Genomic DNA, 18,744 nt, shown 5'->3' on the forward strand with positions numbered 1-18,744 from the left:
TTAGCCGTGAGAAATGGATAGGAATGAAAAGGTCTGTACCTTAAAGGAACCTATGAGTTTTATCTCAGCTCTTGCCTGAATTATCATAAAATCTGAATTGGTAGAATCAAAATTCATGAGGTTTTCAGCAGACTGGCAGCAGTGCCTAACAAATTTCCCTTGGGAAAACTGTAACAGATTTTCTATTTTTTTAGGAAAGAAGGTCATCTCTTTTTTTCTTTTAATATTATATTGCTTTGACTTTCAAATTTAAATATGCACGAATCCTGAAGTGTTGTTTTTGTGTAGTAGACAATGCCGATGGTTTGAATTATGGGAAAATTAGTATTATTTTAATTATTTGTGCCATATATGTGAGTTAAAGGCATCGTATGTCAATCCTGTCAATATTTTGAGATTTAAAAATACCAAATCCCAAGAAGTCATTGCCTTTCAAGCTAGACTACGCTAGCTTTATAGAAGACAATTTGCATAATGACAAATAAAAGTACTTTTGAGTACATTAATGTAAAATAAATGTTTTTATTCTGTTCATGGTGTTTAAATGCAAAAAACTAAACTTTGTGTCCTATAAATTATGAGGCAAAAATCTCCATATGTTTCCTAACAGTGTTATTGATTATTCTCTATTGAATAATCATTTGTTAAATAAGAGACTAAAATAGTAACAAGATTTTACTTTTGTAGAAGTCTTTGAGAAAGGCTTCCATTCTTTTACACTTTTATAGCCTATTTCACACTTTTAAAGCCTGTTTTCCATTGGCCACAGAATGCTGTTGTTTGTAAGACACGCAGTGATTTCTTGCACCATTTAGAAAGGGAAAAAGTCACTTCCAGTTAAGGCATGACACAGTTCTCTCGTAATTGATTATAAGATCACCAGGATTTCGGGGAGATTAAAATATTTAAAAGATCTTATAATTGATCGGAAGATCACCATGATTTCAGGGAGATTAAAATGTTTGTTTAAACTTCCATAAATTATGTATTCAGTCCATTGCTTCATTTTTTTGACAAGAGAGATGAAGTAGTTCAGATAACGATGTGTGGGTTTGAGCTGCTTTGAGGACCGCGTCCCTGAGGATTGTGGAAAATGAAGGAATGGGTCTCATTCTGTTGATTCACTTGGGGATTCATGGAAGAATGTTAAGGAAAAAAAACCCCGGATTTTCTTTAATTTATTATTGTCACTTCTTGGGTGATTGATCTCATGCATACGCCTCTCTGTTATTTTTTATTTGAATAATGTTGCAGGGTGATTAAAAGGCTAATGTGTGCTGCTGTTGATTTATTTAGGCTTTTCTCCAGCTTTGCTTCTGTAATCCATGTGTGGGGGAAAGGGATGCAAGCTTAGAGATTTGTTGCCTACATAGAGACTTGGTCTTTTTTCATGTTTTCTTGGACCAGAGAAAGCAGTACACATCACATGAAAGTAAGGGCTGTAATTCCGGGCAAGAAAGAATAGAAAGTAAAAGTGCAGGGAGACAGAATCAATTGAAGACAGGTAGACAATGGTGAAAAATTCTAGAAAATAAATTAAAAATTTAAAAAGCAGACAGTTAAGGAAACTGTAAAGTACTATTTCACCCAAACAGGGCATTCTTTTGCTCCTGTTTTGTTGGGCTATGGTGTGTATAAAAAGAATATCAAATTTTAAGGGTGATACTGTAGAATGTTGCCCTAACCACCAAGCATGGGATACAGTAGTAACTAGTTCATTCAAGAGAAGGTTTGGAAGCAGAAAATAAGATTCTGTGGATAAGTGAGAAAAGGCTGGAAGAGGACTGAAGAAAATTTCAGTGAGAGCAAAAGTATATGGTAACGTGTGTACATAGTTTGATGTTTAGTTAGTGAGGAAATGGGTTTGACAGATTTTATTGGGAGAGCAACTCCGTGCCGGAGCCAGGAATAGGGATATTGCTACGGGTGTTTATTTCTGGAAGCCCACTACCTAGCATGCTGTTAGCCACTTCTGTTTTGTTTTGTTTTTAACTCAATGAATTTTGTTATATTTATAGTTATACAACCATCGTCACAACCCAGTTTACAGCATTTCCACCTCAAACCCCTAACCTACCCCTCAACTTGTCTCTCCTTTGGTAACCATAAGTTTTTCAAAGTCTGTGATCAGTTACTGTTTTGCAAGTAAGTTCATTGTATCCTTTTTTTAGGCCCCTCATATAAGTGATAGCATATGATGTTTGTGTCTCAAGTGTCTGACTAACTTCCCTTAGCAGGATAATTTCTGGGTCCATCCACGTTGCTGCAAATGCCATTATTTCATTCCTTTTTACGGCTGGGTAATATTCCATTATGTATATGTACCACATCTTCTTGCTCCACCCTCAGTCGCTGGACACTTAGGTTGTTTCCATGTCTCGGCTGTTGTATGTAGTGCTGCAGTGAATATATGGGTACATGTATCTTGTCAAGTCATGGTTTTCTCTGGAGAGATGTCCAGGAGTGGGATTGCTGGATCAAATGGTGATTCTGTTTTTAGTTTTTGAGGAATCTCCATACTCTTTTCCACAGTAGTTGCACTAATTTACGTTCCCACCAATAGCGTAAGAGGGTTCCCTTTTCTCCACACCCTCTCCAGCACTTCTTGCTTATAGACTTTTTGATGGTGGCCATTCTGGCCACTGTAAGGTGGTACCTCATAGTGGTTTTGATGTGCATTTCTCTAATAATTAGTGGTGTTGAACAAGAGTAGGAGGGATCTGAGATAATGTCTGGCTTTGACAGCAAATGAATGGCTGTGCCTTGCACTGACTGGCCTGTAGTGTTTAATCTATTTTGAGGTATCAGGACTTAATTGATTGTGTTGGGTAGTTTTCTTTATATTTAATATGAAGGGGGAGTTCCCGTCGTGGCACAGTGGTTAACAAACCCGACTAGGAACAATGAGGTTGCGGGTTTGACCCCTGCCCTTGCTCAGTGGGTTAAGGATCCGGCGTTGCCGTGAGTGGTGGTGTAGGTTGCAGACGCGGCTCGGATCCAGTGTTGCTGTGGCTCTGGCGTAGGCTGGTGGCTACAGCTCTGCTCCGATCAGACCCCTAGCCTGGGAACCTCCATATGCCGCGGGAGCGGCCCAAGAAAATGGCAAAAAGACAAAAAAAAAAAAATGAAAGGTTACTTTGTTACTTGAAAGTTGAGTGTTTGTAGGGGAAAAAAAAGCATGTTTATGTCTTCAGGAGATGTATGGTTATTTTCTTACTTAATTAGAAACCTGTTCAAGTTTGTGCCATCTTGGGCCAATTATATTTATAACTTCTTACATTCTATTTGTTATTCAAGTATCCAAATATATTCAAATAAGGTATAACCTTCTCTTGTAATTTTAAATCATTTTTTGTTTTTATATCCTACCCTTTTTTCATTTCAGAGAACATTTATTATTGATTAGAGTGATTTTTAAATTAAAAGTTTCAAATACAATTGTTACTTATTCTACTTAAATTTTTAAAAATTTTATTTATCTCTGATTTTATTTTTGTTTTTACTTATTTTTCCTATGTTCCTGCAGTCAAAATTATATTTCTGAAATTATATATTGACAGCCTATGAAACTTTCTTTTATGGATGGAAAAGTTCTGCAGTATTTGCCTCTGAATGATTAATTAAACTCCTATTTGAGTACCTACTTTGTCTGTACCTGCTAGATTTTGATCAAGCAGTTCTCTGTTGGGTTCTTAATTTGCTAATTGACCTGCTTTGGAGTTGAGTATTTCATTACACATTTATTTGTATGTGAGTAATAGTTATGCATATGATGAATTCAAAAATACAAAACTCTAGGTGACAGGTAGTGACGGGCTATCTCTATACTCCAATCCTATAGTATTTTAATTTTTTTTGAAACTTTAAGAAATTTTTATTTTAACAAAGACTTATAAAATATGAAATTTAATATGTCTACTACATTCTCCTTTTCAGGTTTTTTTTTAATGTATTCTGTTGCCTACTTGTTTTGTTATAAAAGCTTAACATTGTATCTTGCATTGTTTTAACCTTTAACTAAATAATTCTTGGCCTTACTTTTGGGGGAAGTGGTCTTGAATTCTACTTATCCATTCTTGCTTTTCTTCTCAGGGCTGGGGTTCTTACTCAGAATTGCAGCTATGTTCTGATTGTGTTGCAGTGTATTTCTTCCATTAGGAATGTTATCAAAGCCTCTGAATCTGTTTTGGTTGGTAAAACTAAACTTATATTTCACTCAGTGCTCCAAGAACTACTCCGATCTTCTGCTCGGTATGCCTCGAATGGGACATGGTGGTGCTCCCAGAGGTTGCTGCTGCGTCAGACGCTGGCTCCAAGCTGTCAGGACTCTGCATCATAGCATTTCTTCCAGGCATTTATTCATTTACCCTGCTCTTTGACTTACATGCCATGATTATCATGTATTTGAATTCCATATATATTCCTTATTATTTTTATACAGTTGCTGCTCATCTTGATTTCTACACATTAATCACTTTGGGGCTCATTTCATCTCGCATCTCTAGTTTCCCACATGGGATAATTTTATTTTATGTGAAGAATCATCTTTAGTTTTGCATTAGTGCAGGTCTGTTGTGACAGATTATTTCAAGTGACAAATGATTTCCTGTATCATTTATTTTAAAATGTCTGTTTCTTTTTCATTCTTGAGAAATACTTTTTCTGAGTTCAGAAGCATAGGATTCTAGTTTGGCAGTTTATTTCCTTGAGCACAGTATTGCTGTTCAGATGTCACGTATAAGTCTAATTTTTGCCTGTTTGAAGGTAATCTGTCTTTTTTTAAAAAAAAAAAACATTTTATTGGAGTATAGTCAACTTAAAAAAGTTGTGTTAAATTTCAGGTATACAATGTAATCTGTTTTTATAATTAAATTTTCTTGTACTTTTAAAACTTTTGGCCTTGTTGCTGACTTTTTCAGTTTCACAGTGGGATGTATAGGTGTGATTTCTCTGTTTTATTTAGCTTGCTTGTGGTTTATAGCACTCTTGAATCTGTAGATTCATGTGTTTCATTACTTTTTAAAAAATTTATTTTTTTATGATTTTTATTTTTTCCATCATAGCTGGTTTACAGTGTTCTGTCAGTTTTTCTACTGTACAACGAGATGACCCACCCACACATACATGTATACCTTCTTTTTTCTCACATTATCACGCTCCATCATAAGTGACTAGACATAGTTCCCAGTGCTATATAGCAGGATCTCATTGCTTATCCATTCCAAAGGCAATAGTTTGCATCAATTAACCCCAAATTCACAGTCCATCCCAAACTCTCCCCATCCCCCTTGGCAACCACAAGTCTGTTCTCCAAGTCCATGATTTTCTTTTTTGTGGAAAGGTTCATTTGTGCCATATATTAGATTCCAGATATGTGATATATGGTATTTGCCTTTCTCTTTCTGACTTCACTTAGTTTGAGAGTCTAGTTCCATCCATGTTGCTGCAAATGACATATATATATTTATATATATAAACATTTATATATATTTTGTTCTTTTTTATTCCATTGCGTATATGTACCACATTTTCTTTCTTTATTTTTTTAATTGTTATTATTATTTTTTTGTCTTTTTGCCATTTTCTTGGGCCGCTCCCGCGGCATATGGAGGTTCCCAGGCTAGGGGTCTAATCAGAGCTGTAGCCACAGCCACAGCAACTCAGGATCCAAGCCGCGTTTGTGACCTACACCACAGCTCACAGCAATGCTGGGTGGTTAACCCACTGAGCAAGGGCAGGGACCGAACCCGCAACCTCATGGTTCCTAGTCGGATTCGTTAACCACTGAGCCACGACGGGAACTCCACGTACCACATTTTCTTAATCCATTCATCTGTTGATGGACATTCAGGTTGTTTTATTACTTTTTGAAAAATTTTAGACCTATCTCATCAAATATTACTTCTACTCAATTATTTATTTCCTTACCTTCTAAGATTCCATTTCCAGCCTTTGCAATTTATCCTCTTTGTTTTAGATTTAGCACCTGGATTTTGCATTCCTTTGTCTCCGAGTACTTTATTCTGTGTTGTTTCTTTTGACTTATCTTCCAGTTTGCTATCATTTTCAACTGTTCTGTTCTGAACTTAAATCCCTCCAGTGAGGTCTAAATTAGATTGCATTTCTTCAATTGTGTTATTTATATTTTGCTCTTCAAATATGTTATCTCTCTTTTTATACTTTCTAATTCTCCTCTGGAATTTTTAGTAAGCTTATTCTTGAACAAAATAAGTGCATTTATTTTTAAGTGTCTGTATTAATTCTAGTATGTTGAACCCCTGTCCATTTGCTTGTAATGATGGTTCTTTCATGTTGAATTCTTTTCTCAGGTGCCTGGTTATCTTTGAATATGAGTTAGACATTCTATTTGAAAAATGAATGAAATGGTTTAAAACCTAAATTGATGATATCTTCCTCCAGAGAAAATTTTAGTTTGCTTCTGCCACACTCCTAGGAGGACCAGCCAATCCAGTATCAACTTAATCCCTTTTGGGGTCTGAGATTTTCTGGCTATTGAAAGTGAGTTACAGTTCACGTGAGGCTTGGTCTGTATCAGGTCTCCTCCTTCCTAGAATGAAGCCCTTCACGCTGTCAGCTAGAATCATGCAGGTTTTCTCAGGGACTCTGTGCATGGCCTGCCCTGGGTTCTATCATTTACACTCTTCACTCCTTTAGATTGTCCTTTAAAGAGCTGCTCAGCCTTTTAGCTACTCCTTCTGGATAAGCAAACCATCTCTGAGCAAAAGGAGCCCCAAATACTGATTTCACTTTTTGGACTTTTAACCTCACATGGATCTTGGCCCAGTAACTTTTCATTGACTTCTTAATGTTTCAGTGCCTTCATATATTTTATTTAGCTTTTCTGCTGTCCTCAGGGAGGAATACTTGAATTACTGAATTCGTTACTAGAAGTTCCTTATAAGAGTTCTTTATGTGGTTAGAATATTAACCCATTGTTGGCCTGTATGTGCAATACTTTTCTTTGTCATTTGCTTTTTTGTAGTAAGATGGTGTTTTTAAATACACACACACACACACACACTGAGGGAGTTTAATGTTTATATATTCAAAAGGTTTTTCTTCTGCTTTTTTTTTTTTGGTTAGAAATCATATTTCCACTCTCAAGATTAGCTAGATGTTCATCCATATTTTTCTGTGGTTTTATCTCCTATATTGAACATTGAATTTATTTTGGAATGTGGTATTTGCTTAACATCTAATCTACTTTATTTACTTTTTTGTCCCATGTATGAAACTTACATTGCGTATTTTAAAATTATGTTATCCTTTTATCAAGATTTTGAAATATGCCACTTTTTCATATTCTAAGTATGTAAGAGTTTCCATTTAACCATTAATCTCATTTGGAGAAAATACTTTACACTTTACTCTTTTAATCTCTCTCCATGTAGGTGTCTTTACATAATTCTTTTTCAGAATTTTATTATCTAATTCAGAATATTTACTCTCCCAAGTTAAGATTAGAGTCATATCATATTTTTTCAAAAAAGCAAATTTTAAAAATTGTTTGAAATTGTATAAAGTTCAGAAATTTGCAAAGCTTTGATATCTTCAAAATAGTGATTCGCTCCAGGAGCCTGGTGCATTTCTTCATTTTATAAGCACTTTTTATTTTTATTTTATTTTTTTTATTTTTATTTTGTCTTTTTGCATTTTCTAGGGCCACTCCTGTGGCATATGGAGGTTCCCAGGCTAGGGGTCTAATTGGAGCTGTAGCCGATGGCCCACGCCAGAGCCACAGCAACACCAGATCCGAGCCACATCTGCAACCTGCACCACAGCTCACAGCAATGTGGGATCCTTAACCCACTGAGTAAGGCCAGGGATCGAACCCACAACCTCATGGTTCCTAGTTGGATTCATTAACCACTGAGCCACGATGTGAACTCCAATATAAACACTTTTTAAAATCATATCAGAAAACTTTTAAACTTCCTGTAGGTTTTGAATATTTTGTGCTAAATATACTTCTAGGCATTTTTCTATTGTTATTACTTTTATAAATAGAACATTTTTTCATTATATTTCTAACTACTTTTGGTATAAGTGAAAAGGTTGATATGTGAATATTTTGGGTAGGCATCTGACTTACTCAAATTCTTATTGGATATAGTAGAGTTTCAGCTCTTTCTCCTAGGTTCTCTAGGAATCTTATGCTCTCAGCAAATAATGCTGTTTGCTTCCTCACCATCGTTATCTCATTCTTTTTATCCTGTTAACTAGATCATCTGGAGAAGTGATTAAAAATCTCCATGGAACCTTTTGTTGTCCCAGACTTGAAGTTTCTCTAGTGTTTGATTTGAGTGTTGTCTGTCATTGGCATGGTACATATTCTTTGTCATGTTTTTCAGCTGCTCTGAAGTTTAGTTTTGCATTTTTTAATTCCCCTATGACTTCCTCTTTGCCCCCTGAGCTGTTTAGAAATATGTTGTTCAATTTCCAGATATTTGGGGATTTTCCAGATGTCTTTCTGCTGTTTATTTCTCACTTAACTTCATTGCAGCCAAGGAACAAAGTTCGTTTTTGAGTAACAGACTTTGTTTTTAAGTTAAAGCGTCACATGTGCCAGTGGTACCTGTGTTTGTTTTCTGTTGTTGTGTGACAAATTACCATAATAAACTCAGCAGTTCAAGAAACACTTCCTACCTTACAGTTCTGTAGGTCAGAAGCCGGAATTGGTCTCACTTGGCTACAGTCAGGGTGTCAGCAGGGCCGTGTTTCTTTCTGGAGGTTCTAGTGGCGAGTCTGCTTCCTTGTTCTTTCCAGTTGTTGGCAGAATTAGATCCCTGTGTCTGGGGGTCTGAATCCACCTGCCCTGGCTGAAGTTGAAGGCCACTCCCAGCCTCTCGAGTAGTACACTTGCCATCCTTGGATCGTGGCCGCCTTCCTCCACCTCCAAAGCCGGGAACGGCTGATGCAGAGTCTCTCACACCCGGATCTCTCTCAGGCCTCTTTCGATGGATGGACTGAATTTGAAGGGGTCCTGTATTAATCTAGGAGTTTCTCCATTTTAGTGCCTTAACCTTTTCACCTCTGCAGAGGCCCCTTTGCCATGCCAGGGAGCCTGCCTGCAGGTCTGGGGAGTGGGGCAGAGCCATTATTTGAGATTGGGCCATACAGCTTTACCTGGCATTATATTTTAAAGTGATGACACTTAAAAAAAAAACCTTTTTTTCTCTTTTTTAAATTATTTTTAATAGTTATTTCCTCAATACAATTTTTTTTTCTACTGTACAGCAACAGTGAAAAGAGTCTTTTGAAAATTTCCTTACGTTTTTACCATTTTCAGGGTTCTTTCTTTATATGTGTAGCTCCAAATTAAAGTTGTAACCTTTCAGTACAGTTCTGCTGGTAATGAGTGCTCTCAGCTTTTGTTTTTCCAAAAAAGTCTTTGCTGTCATCTTTTGAAAACTATTATTTTTTGACATAGAATTCTGGGTTGGCACTTTTTTTTTTCTTTCAGTAGTGTTAAAGTGTCACTGCATTGTTTCTATTGAGAAGTTGGCTTTGGTTTGTATATTTGCTTTTCTGTATATATTTTTCTACCCTCTCAGTGCCTTTGCCTAGATTTTCTCTTTATCTTTAGTTTTCAGTGGTTTAAATATGATTTGTCTGGGTATTTTTTCCTTTTCTTAACTTTTATTTCTTGTTTTTTCCTCCCTTCTTTCCTCATTTTTGGTCTTTCTTATTCATTCCGTTGGCATTCTCTAAGCTTTTTTTAAGAATTTTTTTATTGAAGTATAGTTGACTACAGTGTTGTGTTAGTTTCAGGTGTATAGCAAAGTGATAACATACACACACACACACACACACACACACGCACGCACACACGCACACCCATATACACAAAAATTTTCTTTTTCAGATTATTTTCCATTATAGATGATTATGAGATATTGAGTATAGTTCCCTATGCTATACAGTAGGTCTTTGGTAACTGTTTATTTTATATATGGTAGCATGTATGTGTTAATCCCAAACTCCTAAGTTATCCCTCTCCCCTTACCCCTTTTGGTAGCCATAAGTTTGTTTTCTATATCTGAGAGTCTATTTCTGTTTTGTTAAACAAGTTTGTTTGTATCATTTTTTAGATTCCACATAAAAGTGATAACATTTGATATTTGTCTTGATCTGTCTGACTTCACTTAGTATGATAATCTCTAGGTTCATGCACATTGCTGTAAATGGCATTATTTCATTCTTTTTTATGGCCGAGTAATATTCCATTGTATATATGTACCACATCTTTAACCATTCCTCTGTCAATGGCCATTTAGGTAGCTTCCATGTTTTTGCTATTGTAAATAGTGCTTCCGTGAACATTGGGGTAGAATGTTCATTGGGGAATGTATCATTTTGAATTATAGTTTTCTTCAGATATATGACCAGGACTGTGATTGCTGGATCATATGGTAACTGTTTTTAGTTTTTTGAGACCTCTATCCTCTTATCCACAGTGGCTGCACCAATCCACATTCCCACCAACAGTGTAGGAGGGTTCTCTTTTTTCCACACCCTCTTCAGCATTTGTTATTTGAAATTACACAGAGGCCTATTTTATTAGCAACTACTTTTTTCAATACCTCTTAAGGGCTGGATACATAGGGATGTATAATAAACACAAGATCTTAGAAATCTTAGATTCTAATCAGAAGGTAGACAAAACCTAAATGGATAGATAGGGCACTTTTTTTTTTTTTTTGTCTTTTTGCATTTGCTAGGGCCGCTTCCTGCGGCAAATGGAGGTTCCCAGGCTAGGGGTCTAATCGGAGCTGTAGCCGCCAGCCTACGCCAAAGCCACAGCAACGTGGGATCCAAGCCACTTCTGCAACCTACACTGCAGCTCACGGCAATGCTGGATCCTTAACCCACTGAGCAAGGGCAGGGACCGAACCCACAACCTCATGGTTCCTAGTCGGATTTGTTAACCACTGCGCCATGACGGAAACTCCAGATAGGGCGTTTTAGATTGTGATCATAATTATGAAAAATGAACAAGGTTTAGGCAGTACGGGTCAGATACTTTAGGCAAGTGGACAGCTAGAGGTAACCTTGGTGTTAGGAGTTAAAGGTTCAAAGCGATTCCTCCACTTAAGAGTTGAGAGTCGGGAGGGCCTTTCAGGGGATGATGAGTACAGGTTACCAGGGGCAGGAAGGAGGTGGTCTTGTTGGGGATCAGCATTCCTGTGGGGTTGAAGCATAGTGAGTCAGTCTGAATGGTGCGGAGGCAGGTTGGACAAACCAGGCTTTCTTTTGGCCATTGGATGTTTGAATGCCGTTCCAGGAGAAATGGGAAGAACTTGGAGATGGATGTGGCTTTCTGACCCTTGCTAAGTGAAATTTAGTTGCTCCCACATCTGTGTAGTCGGTTCCTGATAATACCACTAGCACAGGTCTTTATTGCGCAGAAATTTATTTGTTATCTGCCTTGCGTTTTCATTCCCTTTCTGTCCGTTGAGGTTTTCTTCCTCTTTATAAGTACACTCACCCCCCACCCCCGCCGCATCCTAAAGAAACCTCGCCTTAATCTCCTCTTCTCTGATACGGAAGTTCTGCCTTTCTCTTTCCCTTCCCAGCCAGAGTCCCAGAGGGTGGGCAGTATTCGCTCTTCCCCAGGCCCCTCTTACTCCCTGCCCTTTTGCAGTAGGGTTCTTACCCCCATGACCCAGTTGACGACTGCTCTGAGATAACGGCCTCTAATCCCAGTGGCCCCCAAACCCAGTGCCCACACGTCTCCTCACTGTCGCTCACATCTTCCTCCTTCTACGTCTAAAGCCTGGCTTCCTGTGCACTTCGCTCTTGCTCTTATCTTCCTTATTACTCCCTGTTTCTTGTCATTCCTAGCTCACCCTTAAATATGGGGGAATATAGGGGTCACCCAAGCTTCTGATGGCAGATTTCTCTCTGGCTTAACATGTCTGTACTTTTATAAAGACAACTCTTCCTCTCTATTCCCAGATCCGTGCCTCTGGCCCAGACTTCTCTCTAGGAAAAGAAAAGAATATGCGTGTGTATTTAGTATATCACAATGTTCATATTGCTGTGTGATCTTTGTAATTATTTTAAATGGAGATATAATGTTAAATGACTCCGCCATAATTAGCCTAACCATTTCCCCACTGAAAATTTCTAGTCCTGGATCTGCTGCTACAATTCGTAATCTATGCATGGATACTGAGTTTGAGATTTGGCAGAGTGGAAAGGGAATCGATTTTTTTCCCCTCCCAAACTAGCTCAAGTCCTCCCAGATAGAGAGGAAAGCTGAGCAGAATCTTTGGCAAGCGGAAGCTTTCACAGGCTTTCTTGCTCTGAATCAGCCAAGAGGCCCACTGTCCCTCCCTGAGTTCAAGGTGGCATTTTAACTCTTGTAGGAATTCTGAGAGGCCTTCTAAATGGTGCCTCTGATCTCCTAACCCTGACACAGCACGCCCTCAATTGTTAGAAAATAGGTGGTCCTGGAGTTCCCGTCGTGGCGCAGTGGTTAACGAATCCGACTAGGAACCATGAGATTGCGGGTTCGGTCCCTGCCCTTGCTCAGTGGGTTAACGATCCGGCGTTGCCGTGAGCTGTGGTGTAGGTTGCAGACGCGGCTCGGATCCCGCGTTGCTGTGGCTCTGGCGTAGGCCGGTGGCTACAGCTCCGATTCGACCCCTAGCCTGGGAACCTCCATATGCCGCGGGAGCGGCCCAAGAAATAGCAACAACAACAACAATAACAACAACAAAAGACCAAAAAAAAAAAAAAAAGAAAATAGGTGGTCCTTGGTCCCCAAGACCTAAGAGGGATTTGCAATCTTTCACACTGGTGCGTCTTTGAGTCAATGGGAAAAACAGATGGACTGTCCATCAAGGCAGGGTTTTATTTATTTTTTGTTTTATTTTATTTTTGTCTTTTTGCCTTTTCTAGGGCCGCTGCCGTGGCATATGGAGGTTTCCAGGCTAGGGGTCTAATTGGAGCTGTAGCCACCGGCTTACACCAGAGCCACAGCCACACGGGATCCGAGCTGCATCTGCGACCTACACCACAGCTCAATGCAACGCAGGATCCTTAACCCACTGAGCGAGGCCAGGGATCAAACCCGCAACCTCATGGTTCCTAGTCGGATTTGTTAACCACTGAGCCACGACGAACTCTAAGGCAGGGTTTTAAACGCACGGCTAGGTTGTAGCTCGCCATGCCGCCACCAGCCGTGGAACCGCCCCTTGTCCCACCTCAGCTGTCTTTCCCTAACCAGTCACCTTTTTCCAGTCAAGTGGCCTCTGTCATTTTCCCAAGCTTCTCAACTGCCTATCTGATGACGAGGTGGTTTTTATTATAAAGCCCAGCAGGTCAGAGATTCTGACAGTGGCTATGCTGCCAGTTTTGGTCCCTCTTCTAAGTATGATTTGTGTCTGTTAAATGAATTCCTATTTGGATCTGTCTGACCTGCTCATGCCTCAGAGTTGCTGCCTGATTGTCAGCCATTTCTAGTAGCCTGCTGATCAGAATATAATTTTCAGCAATTGGTTGACCTTGGTTTTGAACCTTTCCCACCCGTTTCCCCATCTGAGCGTGTGTGCTCCCTGCATGAGGAGAGAGGGTTGTACTTCATCATTCACACAAAGGGAATTATGTGCCCCAAGGATATCCAGCTTTATTGTTGGTTAAAAAAAAACAACAACCAGCAGCTCTGGAATCACATGGTGCTAAATCGTAGGCAACGTCTGAACTCCGAGACAGAGAGAAGGCTATGCACTGGGAGGTGAGTGAGTGAGCCTATCCTTGCATGCCTCCGCCCACGGTCTCATGCTCTTTCTGCTGCTTCTAATTTATCTTCCTTTTAGTCTACCATAATAGCAGACTGCCTTTAAAAGTATTGAGAAGCCTAAGTGCTGAGTAAACATTGCTCCACTGCCCCCTCCCCTCCGAAACTGTGTTTCTGCTTTGAGGCATTCTGCTCTGCACACCCTAACTCCATGGCCTATGGTAACGGCGTACCAGATGTTAGAGATGCGGCCATTGCTATGGTAACGGCATACCAGATGTTACAGATGTGGCCCTCATGCTTGTTCCTGGCGATAAGGGGGCAGGAGAACGTAACTCCAGTCACGCTCTGATAGGTGTAACATTAATCAAAATTAAGCTGAATTGAAAAAACTATCCCGAGAGTGTGATGCTTCGAGACCCATGGGTCCTCACGCTCCAGGGAATTGGTTCTGTCTCTGGTTGCTGTTCAGCTGGCTTGGTCACCCCACTCTGTGCACTCCAGCCCCAAATCTTGAGAAGCAAGGGATGAGGCGTGACAATCACCACAACCTCTTTAATTCCACCTCTAGGATGATTGGATGGGATTTCACCCCACACGTGCCTGGTACCTTCCCTCTTTTTACATCTGCCTCTCAGCCCCTCCACCATCTTCTCCCCACCTAACAGCAGCAGCAACAAGTCCTTGCTTTTAGAGACTGATGCCACATCCAGGGCCATCCCCTTCCAACCTCCCATGATGGAATGGATTAGATCCCTTGAACAAGGAGCCTGTGCCCTGTAAAAGGAGATCCAGCAAAATCGGAGAGGAATGAACACAACTCTGCCAAACACTGTTAGGAACGAGTTCTCCACGGAAGACTTCCCCTAGGATTCCCCAGGATCTCAGGCAATAGAAAAGCAGAGAGAACATGAAGAGACAGACGAAAAACTCAGCCTTAAAGGAATTAGTACCTCAGAAACAGAAGCGTTTTTTTAAACATTGAACTTAATAAGATCATAAATGTATTAAAGCAACACTTCAAACATAATATGAGACAATAAAATGAGATGAAGTGGGAAATATGGACGTAAGGGAACAAAATAAGAACAAAACAACATCAGTCCAAAACTAATACACAAATCTGAAACAGCAAGGAAGTTAATGGCCTGAAAATTGAATTATTGGTGTAAGGGGGAAAGCTTTCGATAATTCTAGAAAAAGCCAAGGAGAAAAACGAAAAGATGGAGGCAACGTAAAATCATCATAAGGGTGGTCCCACATAAAGGTAATTGACCTCAGCAAAGTAAAGGAGCCCCCCCCCCCCAGAGAAAAAAATTGGCCAGAAAATGTGTTTGAGGAAATAATTAAAGTAAATTTTTCTGAAATAAACTAAATGCATCTCCCTTCAGAAGTCATTATATTCCAAGGAAAAAAATTAAAAGTTGTATAATGGCCAACTCTGAGCTACTAGTTATTATTATTAGACTTTGAGAATAAAGGTTTTTGCAGACATGCAGGCAATAAAAGGCAAGTCACCTCATCGAGGGGAAGCTGCCAGCCAGGCTGACAGAAGGCTTCCTTTCTGAGCTTCTTTACCCCAAAGCAAAGGCATGTACAGAGTTCCGAAGAAAAGAATTGGGGTGTATTAGTACCAGATCAGTGTAAAAATTCAGATAAGAGTTCAAGAAGTAAATAGCTATTATGTAAATAGAATGTAAATATTATAAATTTTCATCAAAGATAGATACGCTGGTCTTCATCTAAAATTGAAATGTGTAGTTCATAAAAATCTGTTTAAAATATGTTTTTTCTTTTTTTTTTTGTCTTTTGTGTTTTTTAGGGCCTCACCTGCAGCATACGGAAGTTCGCAGGCTAGGGGTCGAATCGGAGCTGTTGCTACTGGCTTTCACCAGAGCCACAGCAACGCCAGATCCGAGTTGTATCTGCGACCTACACCACAGCTCACGGCAACGCCAGATCCTTAACCCACTGAGCAAGGCCAAGGATCGAACCTGCAACCTCATGGTTCCTAGTTGGATTCGTTTCTGCTGCGCCACGACAGGAACTCCTCAAATTCTTAACTTTAGGGGAATTGTCTCTATAAAAAATAGGGATCTTAAGTATAATTATACCTTTCTTTTCACTTGAGCTTCATTTTCTTTAGGTACAAAGTTGAATTGTACTCTTTTTGTCTAAAACATACATAGAGTGATCCCTTTAAAACTATTACATTTGGGATGGATAAGCAATGAGGTCCTACTATACAGCACACGGGGAATTATATCTAACCTCTTGAGACAGACCATGATGGAAGATAATATAAGAAAAGGAATGTGTGTGTATATATATATATATATGTACGATTGGGTCACTTTGCTGCGCAGCAGTAATTGGCACAACATTGTAAATCAACTATACTTTATAAATTAAAAGAAGAATAATTGTAAATCAATTATACTTTAATTTTTTAAATTTAATAGATGCAAACTGTTACATTAAGAATGGATGAGAGTTCCCGTCGTGGCTCAGTGGTTAACGAATCTGACTAGGAACCATGAGTTGCGTCGTGGCTCAGTGGTTAACGAATCTGACTAGGAACCATGAGTTGCGGGTTCCATCCCTGGCCTTGCTCAGTGGGTTAAGGATCTGGCGTTGCCATGAGCTGTGGTGTAGGTTGCAGACTTGGCTCAGATCCTGAGTTGCTGTGGCTCTGGCGTAGGCCAGTGGCTACAGCTCCAATTAGACCCCTAGCCTGGGAATCTCCATATGCCGTGGGAGCGGCCCTAGAAAAGGCAAAAAGACCAAAAAAAAAAAAAAAAAGAAAGAATTGATGGGCAATGAGATCCTGCTGTATAGCAAAGGGAACTATATCCAATCACTTGTGGTGGAACGTGATGAAAGCTAATATAAGAGAGTGTGTGTAGATGTGTGACTGGGTCACTTTGATGTACAGCAGAAATTGACAGAACAATGTAAATCAACTATGACAAAAAAGTAGTAATACAGGAGTTCCTTTTATGGCTCAGTGGAAATTAACCTGACTAGTATCCATGAGGATGCAGGTTCGATCCCTGGTCTTGCTCAGTGGGTTAAGGATCTGGCGCTGCCGTGAGCTTGTGGTGTAGATCACAGAAGTGGCTCAATCCCATGTTGTCGTGGCTATGGCGGAGGCCGACGGCTATAGCTCCAACTGAGCATCTAGCCTGGGGATTTCTACACCTGGGGCCCTAAAAAGCAAACAATAATAATAGCACAGGCGTTCCCATCATGGCACAGCAGAAACGATTCCAGCTAGGAACCATAAGGTTGCGGGTTTGATCCCTGGCCTCACTCAGTGGGTTAAGGATCCAGCATTGCCGTGAGCTGTGGTGTAGGTCGCAGACATGACTCGGATCTGATGTGGCTGTGGTGTAGGCCAGCGGCTACAGCTCCGGTTAGTCCCCTAGCTTGGGAACCTCCATATGCCGTGGGTGGGGCCCTAAAAAGACAAATAATAATAATAATACAAAAAATGATTTTTAAAAAAAGAAAAAAAATAATGTGTCAGTTCTCTCTTGGCACAGCTGGCTGAGGATCTGGCATTGTCACTGCAGCAGCTTGGGTCACTGCCATGGCGAGGGTTCAGTCCCTAGCCTGGGAGTTTCCACATGCTGAAAGAAAAAACAACAACAACTTAATATGGTATTTCTGAGTGTTTTGCTTGTGGTTTGAATTTTTGCATTTTTTTTTTCCTTTGGAGTGGAAGACATTGTTTATTTTATTTATGTTTTTACAAATAACTTTATCTAAAAATAAAATCTTACTCCAAAAACGTATGTAAAACATAGCAAACTAAACATATCTACCCCAACCAATGCTCAGCCAACCTCCGTGCTCCTCCTGGGGAGTGAGTGGGGCAGCAGCTCACCTGAGATGCTGATTATCATTTTTCATTTCGCCCACTTGCTTGGTATAGTTAATGAGAGGCAGAAAGTACATCACTCACTTTATTGCATTGATCTTGAAGAGAGAAACCCGGTGGGGAAACATCATGTTATAGATCAGTGACGTAAAGAATAAAAAAGATTTACTCAACATCATTTTGTAAAGGCATCAACAATACTGATTTTTCTCTACTTTTCTTTACCTCAAATATTTTCATCATGAGACCCGTCCATTTTTATTTGCCCTTCTGATTATGGCGGGTAAATGTGCCTTTAGTGGATTAGTATGTATTTTTTCATTAAATTAATACATGAAAACATATTAACTGATGTCCCAAGATGACTAGAATTTTTTTTGGTCTTTTTAGGGCTGCACCGACGGCATATGGAGGTTCCCAGGCTAGGGGCTGAATTGGAGCTACAGCCACCAGCCTACACCACAGCCACAGCAACTCGGGATCCAAGCCATGTCTGGGATGTCTGCCACCTACACACAGCTCATGGCAACATCGGATCCTTAACCCACTGAGCAAAGCCAGGCCGCAACCTCATGGATACTAGTCGGGTTCGTTAACCACTGAGCCGCAAGGAGAACTCCCTAGGATTTTTTTTATTTTATGTGAATACCTCAGTTAATGCAAAGTGGTTATTTTGGTGTAGACATTTTGGTCTAAATAGGAATTTCCAATAGGTACAGTGTAACAGCTATTTGAAAATAATGAGGGGGAGTTCCCGTTGTGGCGCAGTGGTTAACGAATCCGACTAGGAACCATGAGGTTTCGGGTTCGGTCCCTGCCCTTGCTCAGTGGGTTAACGATCCGGCGTTGCCGTGAGCTGTGGTGTAGGTTGCAGACGCGGCTCGGATCCCGCGTTGCTGTGGCTCTGGCGTAGGCCGGTGGCTACAGCTCCGATTCAACCCCTAGCATGGGAACCTCCATATGCCGCGGGAGCAGCCCAAGAAATAGCAACAACAACAACAACAACAAAAAGACAAAAAAAAAAAAGAAAAGAATGAGGAATTCTATTACTTACTTTTCCGCAAGTAAGTATAAGCTTGAAAATTTCCTGTTTATG

At 39.9% G+C, this 18,744-nt stretch overlaps 1 protein-coding gene across 1 annotated transcript in view; it reads left to right on the top strand.

Annotated features, from left to right (window-relative positions):
* Positions 1-18,744, top strand: part of HIVEP1 (HIVEP zinc finger 1) — a 146,145-nt gene that overhangs the window by 84,632 nt on the left and 42,769 nt on the right.

The sequence above is a fragment of the Phacochoerus africanus genome, chromosome 9 (genome assembly GCF_016906955.1).
Source record: "Phacochoerus africanus isolate WHEZ1 chromosome 9, ROS_Pafr_v1, whole genome shotgun sequence".
NCBI classification, from domain to species: domain Eukaryota; kingdom Metazoa; phylum Chordata; class Mammalia; order Artiodactyla; family Suidae; genus Phacochoerus; species Phacochoerus africanus.